Source organism: Narcine bancroftii, chromosome 1 (assembly GCF_036971445.1).
Source record: "Narcine bancroftii isolate sNarBan1 chromosome 1, sNarBan1.hap1, whole genome shotgun sequence".
In the NCBI taxonomy this organism is placed as follows: Eukaryota; Metazoa; Chordata; class Chondrichthyes; order Torpediniformes; family Narcinidae; genus Narcine; species Narcine bancroftii.
In genome coordinates, this window is record NC_091469.1 from 146,610,816 (window position 1) to 146,631,030 (window position 20,215).

Below are 20,215 nucleotides of genomic sequence, written 5' to 3' on the forward strand. Positions count from 1 at the left end.
TCCTGTCTTTTCAGTTCTTCCACCCACCCAGCCATCCCTCCTCCCCCTCATTATGCTGTCCCTTCTCTCCTTTCTCCTCCTATCATCTCCAGCCTTTGCCAACCCCCTCCCCCTCATTTCCCCCCTCACTCTTTCGTTCGGATGTCTGCCAGCATTTTTTCATACTTTGATGAAGTGCTCAAGCCTGAAACGTTGGTTATGTATCTTTACCATAAAGGAACACTGTTTGACTTGCTGAGCTTCTCCAGCATTTTGTGGTTTTACTTTAGACCAACTAAAGGAGTTATTTGGATAGGATAAGGGGCAGCAGGGGCCGATGGGAGCTGGCGGCGCAGCAGGAGCCGTCAAAACCAGTGGGAGCCATCAGGGGGCTGGCCTGTGTGGGCTGTGACAGCCTCACAAGGCTGCTTTGGCTTTCTGGGCTTCTCCAAGCATGGCAGAGCAATGGCCGTCTTCCCGACCCATAATCCCCCATGCAGATGGAACTCTTCTGGGAATCACAGAGCGGTTTCAGCTGCATGGGGGATTATGGGTCAGGAAGACAACCATTGTTTTGCCGTGTATTTATGATTAAGGCAGCAGTCATCCCACCTCCATCAGCTCTGGAGGGCGCTACAAGATGCCTCTCGATATGAATGGGTCACTGGAGCAGCATTTTAGGGCTTCTGTCTGAAATGTAAGTTTTAAGTTTTTGATCTGCTCTTGTAGCCGGCCTCCAGGTGGAGGCCTGACATGAAATGGCAGAGAGAGAGAGAGAGAGAGAGAGAGAGAGAGAGAGAGAGAGAGAGAGAGAGAAAGGGAGAGACAGAGATCAGAGAGATAGACAGAGACAGATATGTTTTTTACATAGCTGCTGCAATAAAATTATTGCCATCTTCCCGGAACGCAATCTGTGTAAAAAGATCTGAACAGGAATAAGGAGTCATTCCCATTTCAATATTTTACATCCTTGACCCCTAGTCAATTTCTTGGAATGTCTGTGGTCTAAAGTTAACTGTAGGCAGTCCGTGAACAATGGGCTAATGAATAGCACGTTTCGATGATGCGTGATTCACATCACTCTCAACGTCACCACAGTAGCACTGTATGTCCCACGTACGTCAGTCATCTAGGTCGACATCACTGTAGCAGAGTTGCAAGTCCCGCCTCCTTAATTACCTCACTTCCCATGTTCTGTCTAAATGCATGATGTGATGTGGACATTTGGAGTTTTGGTCGCTCCTGTGTGAACGGCTACTCCTGAAAGGTAGGGAGACACTTGAGAATGGAAAAATCATGTAAGTGCTATTTAAAAAAACATAAGAGATAGAGGTAAGTAGAAATGGGTTATAAGTGTGTGTGTGTGTGTGTGTGTGTGTGTGTGTGTGTGGGGGGGGGGGGGCGGGGGGTTGTCAAACAGAAACTGGAGGTCATTCTTAATGCCATCCTGCTGAAGGGTGCCCAGACGGAAGATGAGGCTTGTTCCTCCAATTTTCGGGTGGTCTGAGTCTGGCAGTGCTTGAGAGACCATGGGCAGACACGTCAGCAAAGGGAATGGGGTGGATCAGCCTGTGTGAGATCAAGGAGGAAGCTACAAATTTTAAAAAAAACACAGAAAATGCTGAAATAGCAAATCAGCCAGCATCTGTAAAAATAAAAACAGAGCTGATGTTGCAGGTCAAAGAAACTTTTGTCAGAACTGACAAGGAGACAAAAGGAGCTGAAGGACTTTGATGATTAGCTGTTCAGTACGGTTACTTGGTCAATGGGTGAACAGGAACAGTTAAAGGGTGAGAACGTGGACAAAAGAATATAGGAGTTTCAAAATGCCGGATAGGAGCTCATGACCAGCGGATCATGGCGGTTCAGTCTGTAACTGTACAAGAGGCCAAGGACTGATAGGTGAGAATGGTATACCACAGGAAACTCAGGGCTGTCCCCTCAATGTTGAACGCAGGTTGTCGGTAGAGCAATCATCCAATGTGAGTTTGGTTTGCAGAGGAGACCACATTCTAAATAATTTTATCAAAACATCAAATAGTTTTATGGACTGTGAACTTTTATTTTAAAAGTAAGTTCTCGATATTCAGATTTCAGATTTATTGTCAGAGTACATATATGACTGTCGCCAGTAGGACTAACCTCTACAGTGGTGAAATGCTTTGAGAGGTTGGTCATGGCCAGAATTAACACATGCTTAAGCAGAGGTCTGGACCCAATACAATTTGCCTATTGTTACAACCGCTCCACAGCAGAAACAATATAATTGGCTCTCCACTCATCTCTGGATTATCTCAAAATCATCAACTCATACGGTTGCTCTTCATCGACTACAACTCAGCCTTCAATGCCATTATTCCCTCAGTGCTGGTTAAGAACCTCCAAACCCTGGGCCCCTGCAACTGGATCTTCAACTTCCTCAATGGAAGTGATGCAATAAATTCTGACTCTGAATTCTTTCTTGATCGACATGGATGAATTGGGCCGTGGTACCTGATTTTGTTCTGTATAACTTCACAATCTCTATCAATGAAGAAGCCAAAGACGAACTCCAATCTGATAGGAACATAGGAGCATAGGAAGTAGGAACAGGAGTAGGCCAAAAATGGCCCATCGAGCCTGCTCCGCCATTCAATAAGATCATGGCTGATCTAATTTATGACCTAACTCCACCTACCTGCCTTCTCCCCATATCTCCTAATTCCTCTGTCATCTAAAATAAATCCTGGTCTCCATCTCATCTAGAGACAAACCGACTCTCTGATATACAGGACAACAAAGAATTTTCTCCTGAACACTATTGGGTGTATTTTAGGGATTTTGAGCTGGTGGTGATCATGAAAATCCCCTTAAAAGTTTCAAATCATGTAATTTTTGTGATGTTCTGTCACATTTTAAGTCCACTTCAAGCAAACAAAACCATGAATTGCAACATATCATTGAAAATTGATTTTCTTCATTCGCACTTGGACGTCTTCCCTGCTGATCTTGGTGCAGTCAGTGATGAACATGGAGAAAGGTTTCACCAGGACATTGTGACCATGGAAAAATGGTATCAGGGCAACTGGATTCCATCAATGCTGGCCAACTATTATTGGACACTGACATGAGTGGCATCAGATGCCGAGTACAATCGAAAATCAGTGGCAAAACATTTTTAGGTTAGTTGAACTGTCATGTGTCAGCGTCATTATGAGATTAAACATGTTAATTTCACTAAAAGTTAATTTAACTTTTCTCCAACTTCCTATGCAATACAGCATATCTGAAATTATATTTGTGTTCATCTTGAAGTTGTCTGTCATAATCCTCAATTTTCTTTCAGTAAGCAAACCTTGTGAAAAAAAATTGTTGTCCAGTGGAGTCTTTAAGGTCAGGCAAGCAAGGGGTGAGAAGGCTATTTCCAATGGCTTTTTCCCCTGAAACACAGTCTTGTCAAAACCAATGACTTGATGCATTAAATGGACAAGCACAGGTTGCCATGGATGCCAAGCATTGATTCTGTAACATTCTTGACAAGTGATCCCCACTTGAAATGTTGACTGATTGGCTGAGTTTGTCCAGCATCTTGTTGTTTGCTCAAGATTCAGGCATTTGCTGACATTTGCTTAATGAGAGCAGCCTGACAGGCTCTAATGCATGCAAGACAGCAATGCAATACACTCTAATACGAACTGTTTGACCTGATTTTTAACGCTAACTATACTTAACTACAGGACTAATAGAAATAAGATTGAAAGTGTGCAGAGAGAATTTACCCAGATGTTGCCGGGACTTGAGGAACTGAGTTACAGGGAAAGGTTGAACAAGTTAGGACTTTATTCCCTGGAGCGTAGAAGAACGAGGGGAGATTTGATAGATGTGTAGTATAGTTAGAGGAAATGCAAGCAGGCTTTTCTATGGAGGGTTGAGATTCCAACCAGAGGACAGGGGTGAAAGGCAAAAGGTTTAAGGGAAATATTAGGGGAACTTCTTCACACAGAGAGTCATGGAAGCGTGGAATGAGTTGCCAGCTGAAGTGGTGAACGTGCGATCAATTTTAGCATTTAAGAAAAATTTGGACAGGTACATGGTTGGGAGGGACATGGACTGGGTGCAGGTGAATGGGACAAAGTAGAATAATATTTTGGCACAGACAGGAATGGATGAAGGACCATTTCTGTGCTGTAATGTTCTATGGTTCTACGATTCAACATAGAGTACCTTGTTGAAACCATGAATAAGAAAAAAATTGAACAATTTCTGTCAGATGTCCTCTTTAGGCAGACACCGTATGGCGGAACAGTTGGTGTAGCAGTTAGTAAGACATTATATCAGCACCAATGACCCAGGTTTAAATCCAATGATGTCTGTATGGAGTTTATACCATTTCCCTGTGTTACGGGCCCAGAGGACCCAAAACCCAGCAGCAATAGAAATTCACCAAGACAAATGGTTACTTAAACAAAAGTTGCTTTTAATTTTCTTGAAACATAAAAAAAGATCACACTTTAACTTATTACTATTACATTAACTTAACCTAACATAATCCCCTTCTAATTCTAAGCTCACGTGTAAGAAAAGTTCTTTGATTCACTGTCCAATCTCACTTCTCACTTCTCCAAGTTCACTGCTATCAGGCAATTCTTATACTGTGCACAGAATTTAACATTTATGAATTTTCACCAAGCTCTGGTTACCACTCAGAAAGTTTCTTGTCGGTTTCAGAGAGAGATTCGTTGTTCGTTGGACACACACAAACTGACTCCTTCCGATCAGCCACTTCAGTGTCTTGCCAAAGGAACTTGCCCCATCAGGGTTTTTCAAATGATAACCTCTTCTTCTGCAGGTCACCTAAGAGTTCCTTTTTGTTTCCCTTATTTCAGGTGAAACACCCTAACCAGTCATTTCCTCTTGTATGGACCACATGAGTTGTTGCAACAGGTTGACCTCAGAACTCACAACCCCTCTTCAAAATAGGGTTTTAAACAAGCTGCCAGCTTGCCATGCTGCAGAGACCAGCTCTTCCTCTCTCTCCCTCTCTCTCTCTCTCTCTTAGAAAAATGCTGTTTCGTCTCCTCTCTCCCTCTCTGCTTGTAAAACCACATGATCTTCTTAGAACAGCAAACTGCATTCAGACAGATTGTGGCACTGGACCCAATCTTCTGAGTCCGTTCATCTGTTGCTTTCAAAACAATAATCCATTACTCCACAGCATCAGACCAATTAACACCTTCTTGTGAAGTCTCTGTAGGCTTTGTTCAAAGATTTTTCAAAGGCACTCGGAGCCTGGACTGTCTGGCTTGAGCAGAGCTCTGGCATTTTAAATGAGATGTTTTGTGAAGTGTTTGTATTTGTTTGTGACCTACACTACCCCCACAATCTATCTCCTTCAAAAGCATATCTATATACAATATAAAATATGATATAATCTGTCTGTGTAATTTTTCCCCATGTGCTCCGGGTTCCTGCCACCCTCCAAAATGTATGGGGTTGTGGGTTAATTTGGGTGTAGTTTGGCGGCACAGGCTCATGGGCCTCAATAGTCTGTTTACCATGCTGTATGTTTACATTTTTTAAAAATTAAAAATTAAATAGCCAGAATCACCTTCTACCGTGCTGCAAATAAAATGTTTTTTTTAATTTAAAAGGATACAGGAACAGCAGGCCACATTTAACATATTACTGCAGGTTTTTTTGTGGATATATCGAATGCCAAGGATAGAGGGGTGCAGGATGAGGTTGAGAACAGACATATCAGTGTGGGAATGGTGAGTGGAATAGAAATGGTTGGCTAAAGGAAGTTCAAGCTTTGATCCAGAGGCAGAGCGCAGGTGTCTCCCACTTTTTGCTGCACCCCCCCCCCCCCGCACTCTTCAGAAAGAAGAAGGGTGACAGAGACTCAGAGGCAAACCACACATCTCCACAAGCTGCTGCTAAACTCCACAGTCTTTTATTTGAGGAAGTCTTTGCCATCATTTCAGGCCTGCAAACTGAGCAACAGGGATATACCATTCAGGCCTTAGAATCGGTTGGTGGGCACTCATTGTGGTGCTTTTGAGAGCTTTCTGTGTGATTGTTGGTGGCTGCATTCTTTGACTTGCATCAATGAATTTGTTCTGGAAATTAAGTTCATCCAATTCCTTTATTCTTTCTTGTTCAAGGCTCATTTGTGTCTGTCTACCTTCTACCCAACTTGCTTATGTCACTTCCTTTTAGAGTGGCACAATTAGTGTAGCAGTTAGTGCAGCACTGTTACAACGCTGTGGTGTGGATTCTGGAGGGTCAAGTGACCTCTTCTTATGGAAGCTGGTCAGAATGTGGATTGGGGAGGGTCATGTGACCTTCGTCTGGAACCTTGTCAGAATGTGGATTAGGGAGGGCCATGTGACTTCTCCATCTGGAGTCTGGTAGGAATGTGGATTCTGGAAGGTCACGTGACCTCTCCTTATGGAACCTGGTCAGAATGTGGATTGGGGAGGGTCACGTGACCTTCATCTGGAACCTTGTCACAATGTGGATTAGGGAGGGCCATGTGACTTCTCCATCTGGAATCTGGTAGGAATGTGGATTCTGTAGGGTCAGGTGACTTCTCCGTATGGAACCTGGTCAGAATGTGGATTGGGGAGGGTCATGTGACCTTCATCTGGAACCTTGTCAGAATGTGGATTGGGGAGGGCCATGTGACTTCTCCATCTGGAATCTGGTAGGAATGTGGATTCTGGAGGGTCAGGTGACCTCTCCGTATGGAATCTGGTTAGAATGTGGATTGGGGAGGGTCATGTGACCTCTCTGGTGAGCATGAGATTGGAAGCTATCTCACCTTCCAATCAAATGTTAGATTTGCCCACTGGTGGATCTGGAGCCATGGGCGATGCTGGAGACCAGGTTTATTTGATATACTTGTTCGTTGAAATTAATTAATTAGTGTACTGTGCCTGCTAGAGACAGAGAGGATTGATGGGTACTGTGTGTTTAAATTTCATGTTCCCAATCAAATATTTAGCAGAGATTTATTCACATCCGATGTGTAGTTATTTGTGCATTATTGCTGTGTATGTTGTGTCCATTGTTGTGACTCCCCATTCATTAGTTGTGACCATTGCTGAACTCCAGGCTGTGAGCCACGGGCGGGTCTGGAGGGCCAACTGCAATGGTCCTGTCCCAGATCCCAACCATCAGTGATACTGGAGATCAGGTTCATGCATATGTACTCGTTTAGTTATGCCAGCGCCCCCGAACTTTTTATCTTGATCCTTCAACAACCCCTTAAAGTGTTCTTTGTATGTCTGGGGGTGTCCAGGGGTGGGGTGGGGTGGCAGTGCTCTCTGGGATGTGGTGGCACTATCTGAAAGGTGGGGGTGTTGATGGCACATTCCTCATCCTCTTGTTCACTCTCAACTTATTAGATGGCTGAATCCAAATACAATTTAGAGGCCACCAAGGTCAGCTCCCATGAGAGGTTGACCACCAATGCCAGCTCTTGCAAGGGGTTGGCCACCCTTACCATAGGCGTGATTTTCCATATATATACCCCTGCTTTTGACCCCGATCAACCCCATTTTAACCCCCAGGCATTTATCGACCGCTTGGATAGCCCCATCAACCACCAGAGGTCAACCTCGACCTCTTTGGAGACCCTGAGGTATGCGGTATACCATGCCTGTGGGTGGACAGGTAAACCCTCATTGATTTGTCACATTGTATAATGTGCCTGTGGATATTATGGAGGTTTAACTCTCATTTATTTGAATACTTGGTATCTGTATGTGTACGAGTGGGTTATTTTTGTGAATTCCCCTGTGCGTAAATAAAGACCACTGATTGTAATAATGCATGTCCAGCCTTGATTCACTTTGAACCTGTCGAATCTATTCCAAACACAACAAGCTCCAGCCTACTGACAACCTACTAATCATGTGTGTCTTTTTAATATGAGAGGAAACTGGAGCATCCAGAGGAAACCCATGTGAACTGGGGGAGAATGTACAAGCTCCTTACAGACAGTGCTGGTTTGAACCTGGGTCGCTGGTGCTGCAATAGTATGGCATTAATGGCTGCCCTATCATGGTGGGGAGCTGGCTGATGGAGGACCTCAGTTTTCTTCAGGCTGACTTCCAGGCCAAACATTTTGGCAGTTTCCGCAAAACAGGACGTCAAGCGCTGAAGAGCTGGCTCTGAATGGGCCACTAAAGCGGCATCGTCTGCAAAGAGTAGGTCACGTCTCCAGAATGGAGGACCATCGCCTTCCCAAAATCGTGTTATATGGCGAGCTCTCCACTGGCCACCGAGACAGAGGTGCACCAAAGAAGAGGTACAAGGACTGCCTAAAGAAAACTCTTGGTGCCTGCCACATTGACCACCGCCAGTGGGCTGATATCGCCTCAAACCGTGCATCTTGGCGCCTCACAGTTCGGCGGCAGCAACCTCCTTTGAAGAAGACCGCAGAGCCCACCTCACTGTCAAAAGACAAAGGAGGAAAAACCCAACACCCAACCCCAACCAGCCAATTTTCCCTTGCAACTGCTGCAACCATGTCTGCCTGTCCCGCATCGGACTTGTCAGCCACAAACGAGCCTGCAGCTGATGTGGACTTTACCCCTCCATAAATCTTCGTCCGCGAAGCCAAGCCAAAGAAAGAAAGAATGGCTGCCCTAACTGTGCTACCTTTCTTTTCCTTGTGTTTGGAAGAGTGAGAGGTCAATTCAACAAGTTAGATATGGGGATGAGGTATCTGGAGCCAAGTGTCAGTCTCGAATCAAAGAGTGGGCCATTTATGACAGAAAGAAAGAGAAATGTCTTCACTCAGTGGGCAGCAAATCTTGAGAATTCAGCACCCTGGAGGTGTAGAGACACTTAATAATTGTCTTTATTGAAAACAGGTGTTAGATTCAGAATTGCTGAAGATTGGGCAGGAAATTGAGCTGAGGATCTCGTTGAATTAAGCTGCAGGCTCAAGGGCCCGTATTGCCCAATCCCTTTTTTTTATACTCTCAGGAAAAGCCTGGATGATTGTTGGACTCTGCTGCAGGGTCAATACAATAAGAGTAGTCTGTCTCTATAATTTCCTCTTAATAGTGTTAATCAAGTTCAAACAATTCATCCCTTGGCTTTCCAGATTCCAGGCTGTATAACATTAACTTGTGTAATGGGACCTCATGACTCAACCCATGCACCATTCTGCGACAATACTTCCGCGGTAACCATCTTTCCTGTGCAGTACATCTCCTAAGGTGCTGCATTTTACCATGGCTCAGACCTGTGCTTGTTTGCTCTTCACATCCAGTGTTGAACACCAACCCTACATCATGTCTCCTGCTCTCACTATTGGTGTGAGCAGTTTAATTATCTCGTGCTGAGAATTTATGAGCCTCTGCTCCTTTCTGCTCCAGAGGGAGTGAAAATTCTGCCTTCAGGTTAGTTGTAGATTTTTTTTAATACCTGCTGTTTCGATTCAACAATCTTTCATCAACTTCTATCTTAGTAAAAAGCAATGACCCAGAACCACGATTCCATGAAAGTGAAGGACAGACAGGTGCTTTAGGGACTAAAACACCACCAAGGAATTTGACCAAAAATGTGACTACAAAAGGCAAAAAAAATGCTGTCTTTTGGACACCTAAAATAAGAACCTCTGAAGTATATTTGCTCATGCAGTTTTGGAAACGACAATCGATTTGTTAATAGCAAGCTCCCAGCTACTGCAGTGATTTTTTTTCCCTCCCCCATTGGATAATGATGGAGCAGAACTCCAGAGATAAATTACAAAAAAATGCCAGGGATTTATAACGGTCATATAAGAGAACTAACATCTTGTCCAAAATACTCCAACTCTGAATGTGTAACAATCCCATAGTATGACACTGGTGAAGATTGCCCACGGAGGATTCTACTGATGAAGATTGTCCATGGGCATACATACAGATGTGCCATCAAACATGGCCACTGAGGGGGGATGTAAGAAGGAAGTGGTGGGTGCTCAGAATGTGCTGTTGGTAACGGTGGTGGAGGCAGGTACAGTAGAATCAGCGAGACTATTGGATAGGTTTGTATATAGAACAGGGAAGAATGGAGGATGTGCAATGGGAAAATGCTAAGCAGTTGTTAGAGTGGGTTATTAGGTCAGCACAGCACTGTAGGTTGAAGGGCTGTAGATTTATATGTTCTGTTCTTGAACAAAAGCAAAACAAACATTACTTAAAAGAATCAGAAAACACCAATCAAAATTCTTTGGACACATCATGTGAAGAGATATATTAGAACATTTACTTACAGTTAGAAAGCTGGAAGGAAAAAGAAGCAGAGAGAGATAGAGAATGAAAATGATAGATGGATTAACATCATGGTTGGAAACAGGGGAGGAAACAACTACAATTCGATGGTCAGAGACCGTGATGGATGGAGAGACATGATTGCCCACGCCGAACGGCAAAGCACCTGAACGATTCTTGATCGTAGGTTCTGCTGCAGCCTTCTGCAAGGTGGAAAAGTGGACTCAAGATGACTGAATTGTGCTTTTTAACATTGAAAAATATACTTTATTTGTAATAAATGTATACTTGAGATACAACACTGTGTCTTCATATTAAAATGTGCTGTCTTACAATGAATCAATGCCACTCATTGCTCCTCTTCAACCACTACACCCCTGCAGTGTTTCAGAGCCTGTTGCATAGGATGAAACCTCTCAGGGCCCAGTAGAGGCCGATCCTGGACTGTGGCCCTTCCACGCAAAGGTACTGAGGTGGCTGAACTAAGCTTCAGAGCATCCTTCTGCATTACCTCCTCCAGATTGGAATGCACCAAAGTGCGTCCTTCACTATTGATCCTCAAGAAGCAGTTGATGGATGTGCCCTTGGATTGAGTAAAGGAGTTGGGATGTTAGGGAGAAGTTCTGTAAGACATTGGTGAGGCCAAATTTGGAGCACTGTGTGCAGTTTTGATCACCTAACAACAGAAAATATACCAATAAAATTGAGAGAGTGCAGAGATAATTTACTAGGATGTTGCCAGCACTTGAAGAACTGAGTTACAGGGAAAGGTTAAACAGCTTAAGGACTTTTTTTTCTGGAGCATTGGGGAATGAGGGGAGATTTGATAGAGGGGTGTAGAGTAAATGCAAGCAGGTTTTTTTCCCCACTGAAGTTAGGTGAGAGAGAAACCAGAGTAAATGGATTGAGGGTGAAAGGGGAGAAGTTTCGGGGAAACATTAGGAGGAAATTCTTCACACAGAAAGTGGTGGGAGTATGGACCAAGGTGCCAGTGAAGTGGTGAATGTGGGCTTAAATTTAACATTGAAGAAAAATTGGGACAGGTACACCGATGAAAGGGTATGAATGGATATGGAATGAGAGCAGGTCAGTTGGTCTATGCAGAATAAAAGTTTGGCACAGACTAGAAGAGATGTAGGGCCTGTTTCTGTGCAGTAATGTTCTCTGATTCTATGGGGACAGACCTCAGATCTGAGGAGCCTGTGTTATATAGTTGCTTGGATCAACTCCTGTCAAGGACCATTGCATCATATATCAGTCCTCTTTGGCAAACCCACACTCTGCAAAGTGTGGACAATCATCTCATCTGTGGGATAACTATTTTGAGGGAAGCACGCTCTGGAGTGAGCCTCTGGCTGCAGGAAGGCTCTGATGTGGAGGGATCCTCTCACAGACAGGTGTGGGAGTTATCGCTATTTGTTTGTGAGCTTTGGACCTGCACTGTAGTATGGTAGTCTCGCCAACCAAAGGATAGCAGCAGCATTTGTAGATCTGACTGAAGTACAGCTGGCCCATTAAAATGAAACAAGAAATAATTGCCTGGAGCTTCCACGTGATTTAATTACATTAATTTAAAACATTTAATTGATATGAATGTAGTGTGTGTGTGTGCATTTTAAATCTTTTAAATTTTAAATATTTTTTTACCATATCATGTTGATTATGAAAAGTTTGACCCAAACAGTTAGGAACAATAACACTTTAATCTACGGACTGTTCCCATGCTACATCTATCAGTTGCTTCTGGAGGATCATCATCTTAGTGAAAGACACACTCCAAGGTGCACGAGTACATGCTCAAGCTCATTTTAGTCCCCACATAGTCTTCGTGGGGAATGGCCACAGTCTAGGTTCCTGCCACTGCTGGGCATTGCGGGTCCTGTATAACAACCTTTCAACTGAGGGATCCAGTGAGCCACGGGGTGAGCTTCCCTGGCTTTGTTCTGTTCTGTTCTGCAGTGGCACCTGGTCTCGGCGAGCTCCTGCACTTCATCGACAGAGGTAGGATCCAGATCGGAATTAAAAAGTTGTCAGGGGCAAGAGATTCCCGAAAGACTGACTCAGAGGGACGTGTGTTGCAATCTAAGCTATAGCTCAGTGTTGGTTCGTCCAGCCACTTTTAAGGCAGTGAGTTTAATTTCCATTAGTGGCAAGGTAATAGATTTTAAACAGTTGCCTTCCAAAGGGAATTGAATGCACTTTAAAAGGAGGATGCTGAGAAGTTGAAGGTGAGGGTGTTATGTGCCTTTACAACCAGACTGGCTATAATTAATGAATGCTTTCCTTTTTGTATCTCTGCAAAAACCCCTGTTATCCTGAATTCAAGCAACCAGCAGCCTCAAGCAACTGGCAAAAACAAAATCGAGGAAAATAAATTAAAAAATAAAGAATAAAATAATAGGTAAAAAATACCTAAATTTAAAATGGTAAAAGTATATGTTCTCTGAAGTAACACATAGATGTTTGGTGAAGAGCGGAGCAAATATCCAGCCAGCGTAGTGCCTTCGTCAAGCTTTGGTCGAAGCAGTGGTTTGAATAACGTTGTGCGAAGCAGCAATGATGTGGCCCAGGATGAAGAGCTGGTTGATGCCGCTCGCCATTGGGGTGACTCTCTAAAGTGTCTCCTTATCCCTGCTTAGTAACAGTCACACCAGACAGAGGCTTTATCTGTAAACTTGGGGGAGGGAAGGGCTAATTATCTATAATGTTATTGTTCGTCTTTCGGGCGGCTCTGTGGAGTGGGAGGGACCTGTAGATGCAGCGATGATTAAATGATTTCAAAGAATGCGACTGAAAATAAAACAACATACTTTAAGGTTTATACATTCATGCAAGTGAAGTTAGTTTAGTGTCAGCATTGATCATCATCTTTCAAACTGTTTATTCTAAACGCTGGGTATTCGTTAGTCATTATCAGTAAGTCTCAAGTAACCAGAAAATACACTTATCTGGCATCTACCAATCCCCATAGGTGCTAGATACCAGGGGATTTACTGCATTAAACTCTCCATTGTTTGCTGTTATTTCGATTTTGTAAATGAATGGACACAAATGAAAAGGGTGTGAACATTTCAACGTTTAGGAACTCAAAGAATACTCAAAGCCAACAATATCTTCAAGGGATTGATTCCTCTTGCCAGACTAACAGCTGGACACATCTGGAATTCCAAGGAAAATAATAGGGAATCAATTTAGTGTAATTAAGAAAAAATTTACTTTCATAAAATGCTTTTTCAAAAGATGAGACAGATGCAGAGTGATTGGTACCAATCATGTCCCATTTATGGCTACAAGAGAAGAGGGATAGGTTCTAAATTTTTTACATTTAGACATACAGCATGGTAACAGTAGCAGGCCGTTCATGCCACCTATATAACCCAAATTAATCTTCAAGTCCCCGTACATTTTGAAGGGAGGGGGGAACCTGGAGCACCCAGAGACAGGGCCAGATTTGAACCAGGGTCATTGGTGCTTTAATAGCATTGCGCAAACTTCCCCCTAATGCCCCTTCAAAGAACGTTCCTCTGGAGGGACAGCACAACCTCAACCTGCCTAATCTTCAAAAGCTGAAATAAAAATCCTTTCAGAGTCATTGTTAAACTTCACCCTGAACAAGTGAAATCCAACCTGACTTTATTTCAAAACGTGTGGCTCTCCTCATTATTCCCAATCTGTTTTGGCAGCTTTTTAGTGGAGTTACTTCATCTAACATCTTTAACAAACATTGCACATCTGGTGGTACCCTGCCACTAATAAAAAATCTTTTGAGGTGTAGTCACGTTACATAAAAAATGAGAATAGAGAACCAATAGGGAGCACCTCAGTGTTGAATGGGGAACACCTTACCTTTAGACAATTCTACCACGTTTTAGATTAGGAGATAAAATATACTCTCAGCGTCCACCCTGTTAAGCAACCTCATAATGCATAGTATTGCCGACCAGGCATGTTCTACACCTTACTATTATCCACGCATATCACAGACATGGAACCACAATTTAATCCTAACTCCTTAACTACTCAATTGTTCTCATCTCATCTCATATGCGCTCGATTAGCATAACACTATGATAGGGCCAGCGACCCGGGGTTCAACTCCTGCGCTCTCTGTAGGAGCTTGTACGTTGTCCTCGTGTCTGCATGGGACCTCCCTGGGTGCTCTGGTTTCCTCCCATCCTCCAAAAATGTACAGGGCTGTTGGTAATTTGGGTGTAATTGAGCAGCACTTGTTTAAATTATCGGAATTGACTCCTACCTTGCTGTTAAAATAAAATAATTCTTCACCCGACTTATTTGCTAATTATTATTAACTTATTTTCTTCGTTTCCTTGTTCGGAATCTGAAATTTCAGCTGTTTTTCTTTCCACAGATGTGTCTGACGGCCTTAGAAATGTTCATACATTTCCATAGGAACGGCTTAAACCAATTATATGGTTGCCTTTACTTTCAAATCAAATGACCAGATCTGTATTTAGGAGACTTTATCCATGGAGGTTGCAACAAAACCCTGCCATGAACTTTATTTTTTCAATTCTGAGTAGCTTTGGGAATCTGATTAAGTGCAGTGCGTAGTAATGCATTTGAAGAGGACAAAAGTAGGCTGACAGCATGGTGACCAAACATAACATAACATAACAATTACAGCACGGAAACAGGCCATTAGGCCCTTCTAGTCCGCACCGAACCAAACACCCCTTTCTAGTCCCACCTCCCTGCACAATGCCCATAACCCTCCATCTTCTTCTCATCCATATATCTGTCCAACCTTTTCTTAAATAATACAATTGACTCCGCCGCCACTATTTCTCCCGGAAGATGATTCCACACAGCTACCTCTCTCTGAGTAAAGAAGTTCCCCCTCATGTTACCTCTAAACCTCTGCCCCTTAATTCTTAACTCATGTCCTCTTGTTTTAATCTTTCCTCCTCTTAACGGAAATAGTCTATCCACATCCATTCTGTCTATCCCTTTCATAATCTTAAATACTTCTATCAAATCCACTCTCAACCTTCTATGCTCCAAAGAATAAAGACCCAATCTGTCCAATCTCTCCCCATACTCCAGATGCTTAAACCCAGGCAACATTCTGGTAAACCTTCTCTGCACTCTCTCCACTCTGTTTATATCCTTCCTATAATTAGGCGACCAGAACTGCACACAGAACTCCAAATTAGGCCGTACCAACGTCTTATACAATCTCAACATCACCTCCCAACTCCTATATTCCATGCAATGATTGATAAAGGCCAGCATACTAAAAGCCTTCTTCACCACCCTATTCACGTGAGTTTCTACCTTCAGGGAACGATGTACCGTTACTCCTAAATCTTTCTGCTCTTCTGTATTCCTCAATGCTCTCCCATTTACCACATATGTCCTATTCTGATTCTTCTTACCAAAATGAAGCACCTCACACTTATCAGCATTAAATTCCATCTGCCATTTTTCAGCCCACTTTTCTAAGCAGCCCAAATCCCTCTGCAATCCTTGAAAACCTTCTTCATTATCCACTATTCCACCTATCTTAGTATCGTCTGCATATTTACTAATCCAATTCACCACCCCATCATCTAGATCATTAATGTATATAACGAACAACAATGGGCCCAATACAGATCCTTGAGGCACACCACTGGTCACCGGCCTCCAACCTGACAGACAATTATCCACTACCACTCTCTGGCCTCTCCCATTCAGCCAATGTTCAATCCATTTGACTATCTTAAAATTTATACCTAAAGACTGCACCTTCCTAACTAACCTTCCATGTGGTACCTTATCGAAGGCCTTACTTAAGTCCATATAGACAACATCCACTGCGCTACCCTCATCCACATTCCTAGTCACCTCTTCAAAAAATTCAATCAGATTGGTCAAACATGACCTTCCTCCCACAAATCCATGTTGAGTGCTCCTGATCAGACCCTGTCTATCCAGATGTTTATAAGTACTATCTCTAAGAATTTTCTCCATTAATTTACCTACCACAGACGTCAAACTTACAGGCCGATAGTTGCCAGGCTTCCTCCTTGAACCCTTTTTAAATAACAGAACCACATGCGCAATGCGCCAATCCTCCGGCACTATCCCCATATCTAATGACATTTGGAAAATTACCGCCAGAGCCTCTGCTATTTCCTCCTTCACTTCACTCAATGTCCTGGGGAAGATCCCGTCTGGTCCCGGAGACTTATCCACCTTTATATTCTTCAAAAGCCTTAAAACTACACCTTTTGTAATCTCTATATTCCCCATATTTACCCAATTTGCTTTTTTTATCCCACATCTCCCAATATCCTTCTCCTTAGTGAATACCGAAGAAAAGAAACTGTTCAATATCTCCCCCATTTCTCTAGGCTCCACACATAGTTTTCCACTCTGATTTTCTAAGGGACCAATTTTGTCTCTAGCTTTCCTCTTACCATTAACATATTTGTAAAACTCTTTTGGATTAGTTTTCACCCTGAACACAATTCTCCAAGTGGGGCCTCAATAACTCTGCACACTTCACTTGTGTATCCGCCGGTTTGATTGGCCATATCTGGTGCTCCCTTTGTGGTTTTTTCTATATTGGAGAGACTGGGCCCAGACTGGGAGATCGCTTCGCTGAGCACCTTTGCTCCATCCGCACCAGTGACAGAGATCTCCCAGTAGCCAACCATTTCAGCCTTTGTCACACTCCTATGCTCACGTGTCTTTCCATGGCCTTATGTACCATCCCACCCAGACCAGCCGTAAATTAGAGGAACAACACCTGATTTTCTGTCTGGGCACTCTCCAGCCAGATGGCGTTCACATCGACTTTTTGGGTTTCTTCCCACCTTCTCCCCCCTTCCCTTTCCCCTTTCTGCTCTCCTCCCCCACTTCCCTCCCTATTCACCCAGCCACCCCTGCTCCCCTTACTTGCTGCTCTCCTCTCTCTCTCCTTCCTCCTGTCTTTGTGGCCCTGCATCCCCCTACTCTGATGCCTGCTGACATTTTTCCATACCTCAATGAAGAGCTCAAGCCCGAAACATCGGATATGTATTTTTATCTTTGCTGTATAAATGACACTGACTTGCTGAGTTTCTCCACAATTTTGTGTTTTTACTTCAACCATGGAGCCTACAGATTTTCATGTTTTACTTTTGACTCTGCACTCTGTACTGTGTTTTTAATCCCTGTACTATGTATGGCCTGACCAACTGGATTACATGCAAAACTCCCTTTTCACAGGACACATGTCAATAAACTCCAAATTGAACTGTTAAAAGGATGGTATAGTACCTCACAGCTCCAGAATTGTGCCCACTTCTATCCTTTCCTGTGGCAATAAACACCAATTATACATCAAGGGCTTAGGATCTGCCATCTACTGGAGAAAGATTCAGTTACACCATTCAAATGAGATTTGTGCATGTATCTGAAAGCAAAGCACTTTCAGGGCTTTGAGGAGGGTGCAGGGGAGTGGAATGGGGTAGACTGATTTTATACAGACCCGATGCAGACTTGTTCTCCTGTATGATATATCAATTCTGTGATTCTAACCTTCTCGACTCATGGAATTAAAGGATTCCTACACCACAGACTATCTATGGCCATTCAGTCCAACAAGTCTATGCTGCTGCCTGGTTGGCGGTACAATGCCATTAGTCATTTGCATGTTCCTTTCTCTTTAAACTTTCTCATTAGCCTCTTTCAAATGTCTCCTTTTGAAAGCTTCATTGCTTGTTCCCACCATTCTGATGCACAGTAATTTATAAATAAGTATTTATTTTACTTATGCAACCCTTCAGGATCAATATGAATGGTTTCCATATCGGCTTGTGCATAATTTCTCCTCACTCCCCAACTACACTTCCTGCTGCACCAATCATGATCTAGTTCATTCTCATCAAATCTCCTCTCAAACCTCTTAGCTCCGAGGAGAACAAGCTCAACTTCTCTGAGACCGAAACCACCCAACACTGGAACCATTCCCCTGAACATTTTATGCATCTACTCTTCAGTTTCTCTCCCCTCTTACCTATTATGTATAAGATGATTCTGAAGGTAAACAAGAACATCTGCAAATGTTGGGGTTCAGAGCAGGACACAAAAAAAGTGCTGGAGAAACTCCACAGCTCACCCAGCATCTATAAAAGGCAGTCAATGTTTTGGGCCTGAGCACCTCATCAGGAGCAAAAGAACATAAAACATTGAACAAAGAACATTAGAGTGTGGATCTCCCAGTGGCCACCCATTTCAGTTCCCTTTCCCATTCCCATGCTAACATGCCTGTCCAAGTTCTCATGCACTGCCAGACTAAGACCACCTGTAAATTGGAGGAACAACACGTTCTCTTCTGCTTGGACACCTTCCAATTGGATGGCATAACCACTGACTTCTCCGGTTACTGTCAAATTACCACCCCCATCTTCCCCGTCTCCTTCCCTCTAGTCTGTCTCTCTTTCCTCTTTTCCTTCTGTCTCCTTTCACAGTATCAAATCTGTCATTCCTCTTATCATATCCAATCAATATTTGTTGTCTGTTGGTCTGGACTCCCCCTTCCCCGCCCCCCTTCCTCATTCTTCCTCCTTTTTCTCCTCGCTCTAATTCAGTCACCTGCTTGCATTTTGCTAATTCCTTGAAGAAGGGCTCAGGACTGAAACATTGGTAATGATCTTTACCTCCTTTGGACACTACGAGACCAGCTGAGTTCCTCCAGCATTTCTGTGCTTTTGATTTCTTCATTACAGCACATTTCAGGCCCTCTGGCCCAAGATGTGGTGCAAACCTATATAAATATCTAAACCTTCCTTACCTCACACCCATAACCCTCTATTTTTCTTGCATCCTCGTGCCTGCGAAGGATCTGTTAAAAGTCTCTTTGGTATCAGCCTCCACCACTACATCTGGCAATACATTCCAGGCACCTACTACTCTCTGTGTATAAAAAAAAAAGCTTAGCCCTGACGGGTCCCCTAAACTTTCCTGCCCCTCATTTTGCACAGATGTCCTCTGGTGTTTGCCACTCTCACCCCAGGAAAAAAAAAGGTGCTGGCTGTCCATCCATCCTATCTATGCCTCTCTTAATCCTGCACACCTCAATCTGGTGGAGAAACTGAACGAGTATAACAGCATCAGTAGAAGTATAAGAATTGTTGATGTTTTGGGTCAGAACCCTTCATTAAGACTGTATAAACACAACATGTTGTCATTAGTTGATTGAATGCGGGAGGACTATTAATAGTAATCAATTAGTCAGTAATATCTATAAAACTCCACTTACGTTGATTTAATATTTGACAAGGTTGTATCCTTTTTTAAAAATTTAAAAATTTTTTTCACACTATATAACCAAAATACACACAAACATTTCCCTCTTGAATATAGACAAGGTTGTATCCTTAAAGCAGACTGCAGCAGTGGATTTACTTGGTCTTAAAAGCTGTTATGATCAGTGATAAAAGGACCTGCTAGTTTTTATTCATCATCTTCTCCAGATGTGGAAAATCATCTGTAGAGGTATGATGGGTATAGACAGGCTTTTTTCCTCTGAGGTTAGGAGGGATAAAAAAATTAGAGGACATGAGATAAGGTTGAAAGGGGAAAAGTATTTTTTTAATATTTTATTTAAAATTTGAAAACCATGGTACATATAATCAAAAATGATAAACATTATAAACATAATAAAAATGCATGGTATATATAAATCCCTCCCTACCCACCCTAACCCCCTATCTCCCCCTGACCCATCCCCCATACCAAACCAGAAGGAAAGAAAAAAAGAAAGAAAAGGAGATATAAACCACAATAACATAACTGGATATCATGGAAAAGAACACCACCACCACAGCATGGCCGAAGAATTCACAATTTTAAACCCATATAATCTAAATAAGGGCTCCAAACTTTCCGATAAAAAAAATATTTATTACGTTAATTATACGTTATTTTTTTCCAGTGGAATAAACATAAAAAAAACATAGAAACAAAGAAGATAGGAGCAGGAGTAGGTCATTCGA

General features: G+C 42.9%; 1 long non-coding RNA gene across 2 annotated transcripts in view; it reads left to right on the plus strand.

Annotated features, from left to right (window-relative positions):
• The window catches only part of LOC138764889 (uncharacterized), a 63,939-nt gene that overhangs the window by 14,559 nt on the left and 29,165 nt on the right, over positions 1–20,215 (plus strand). The window lies entirely within an intron of this gene.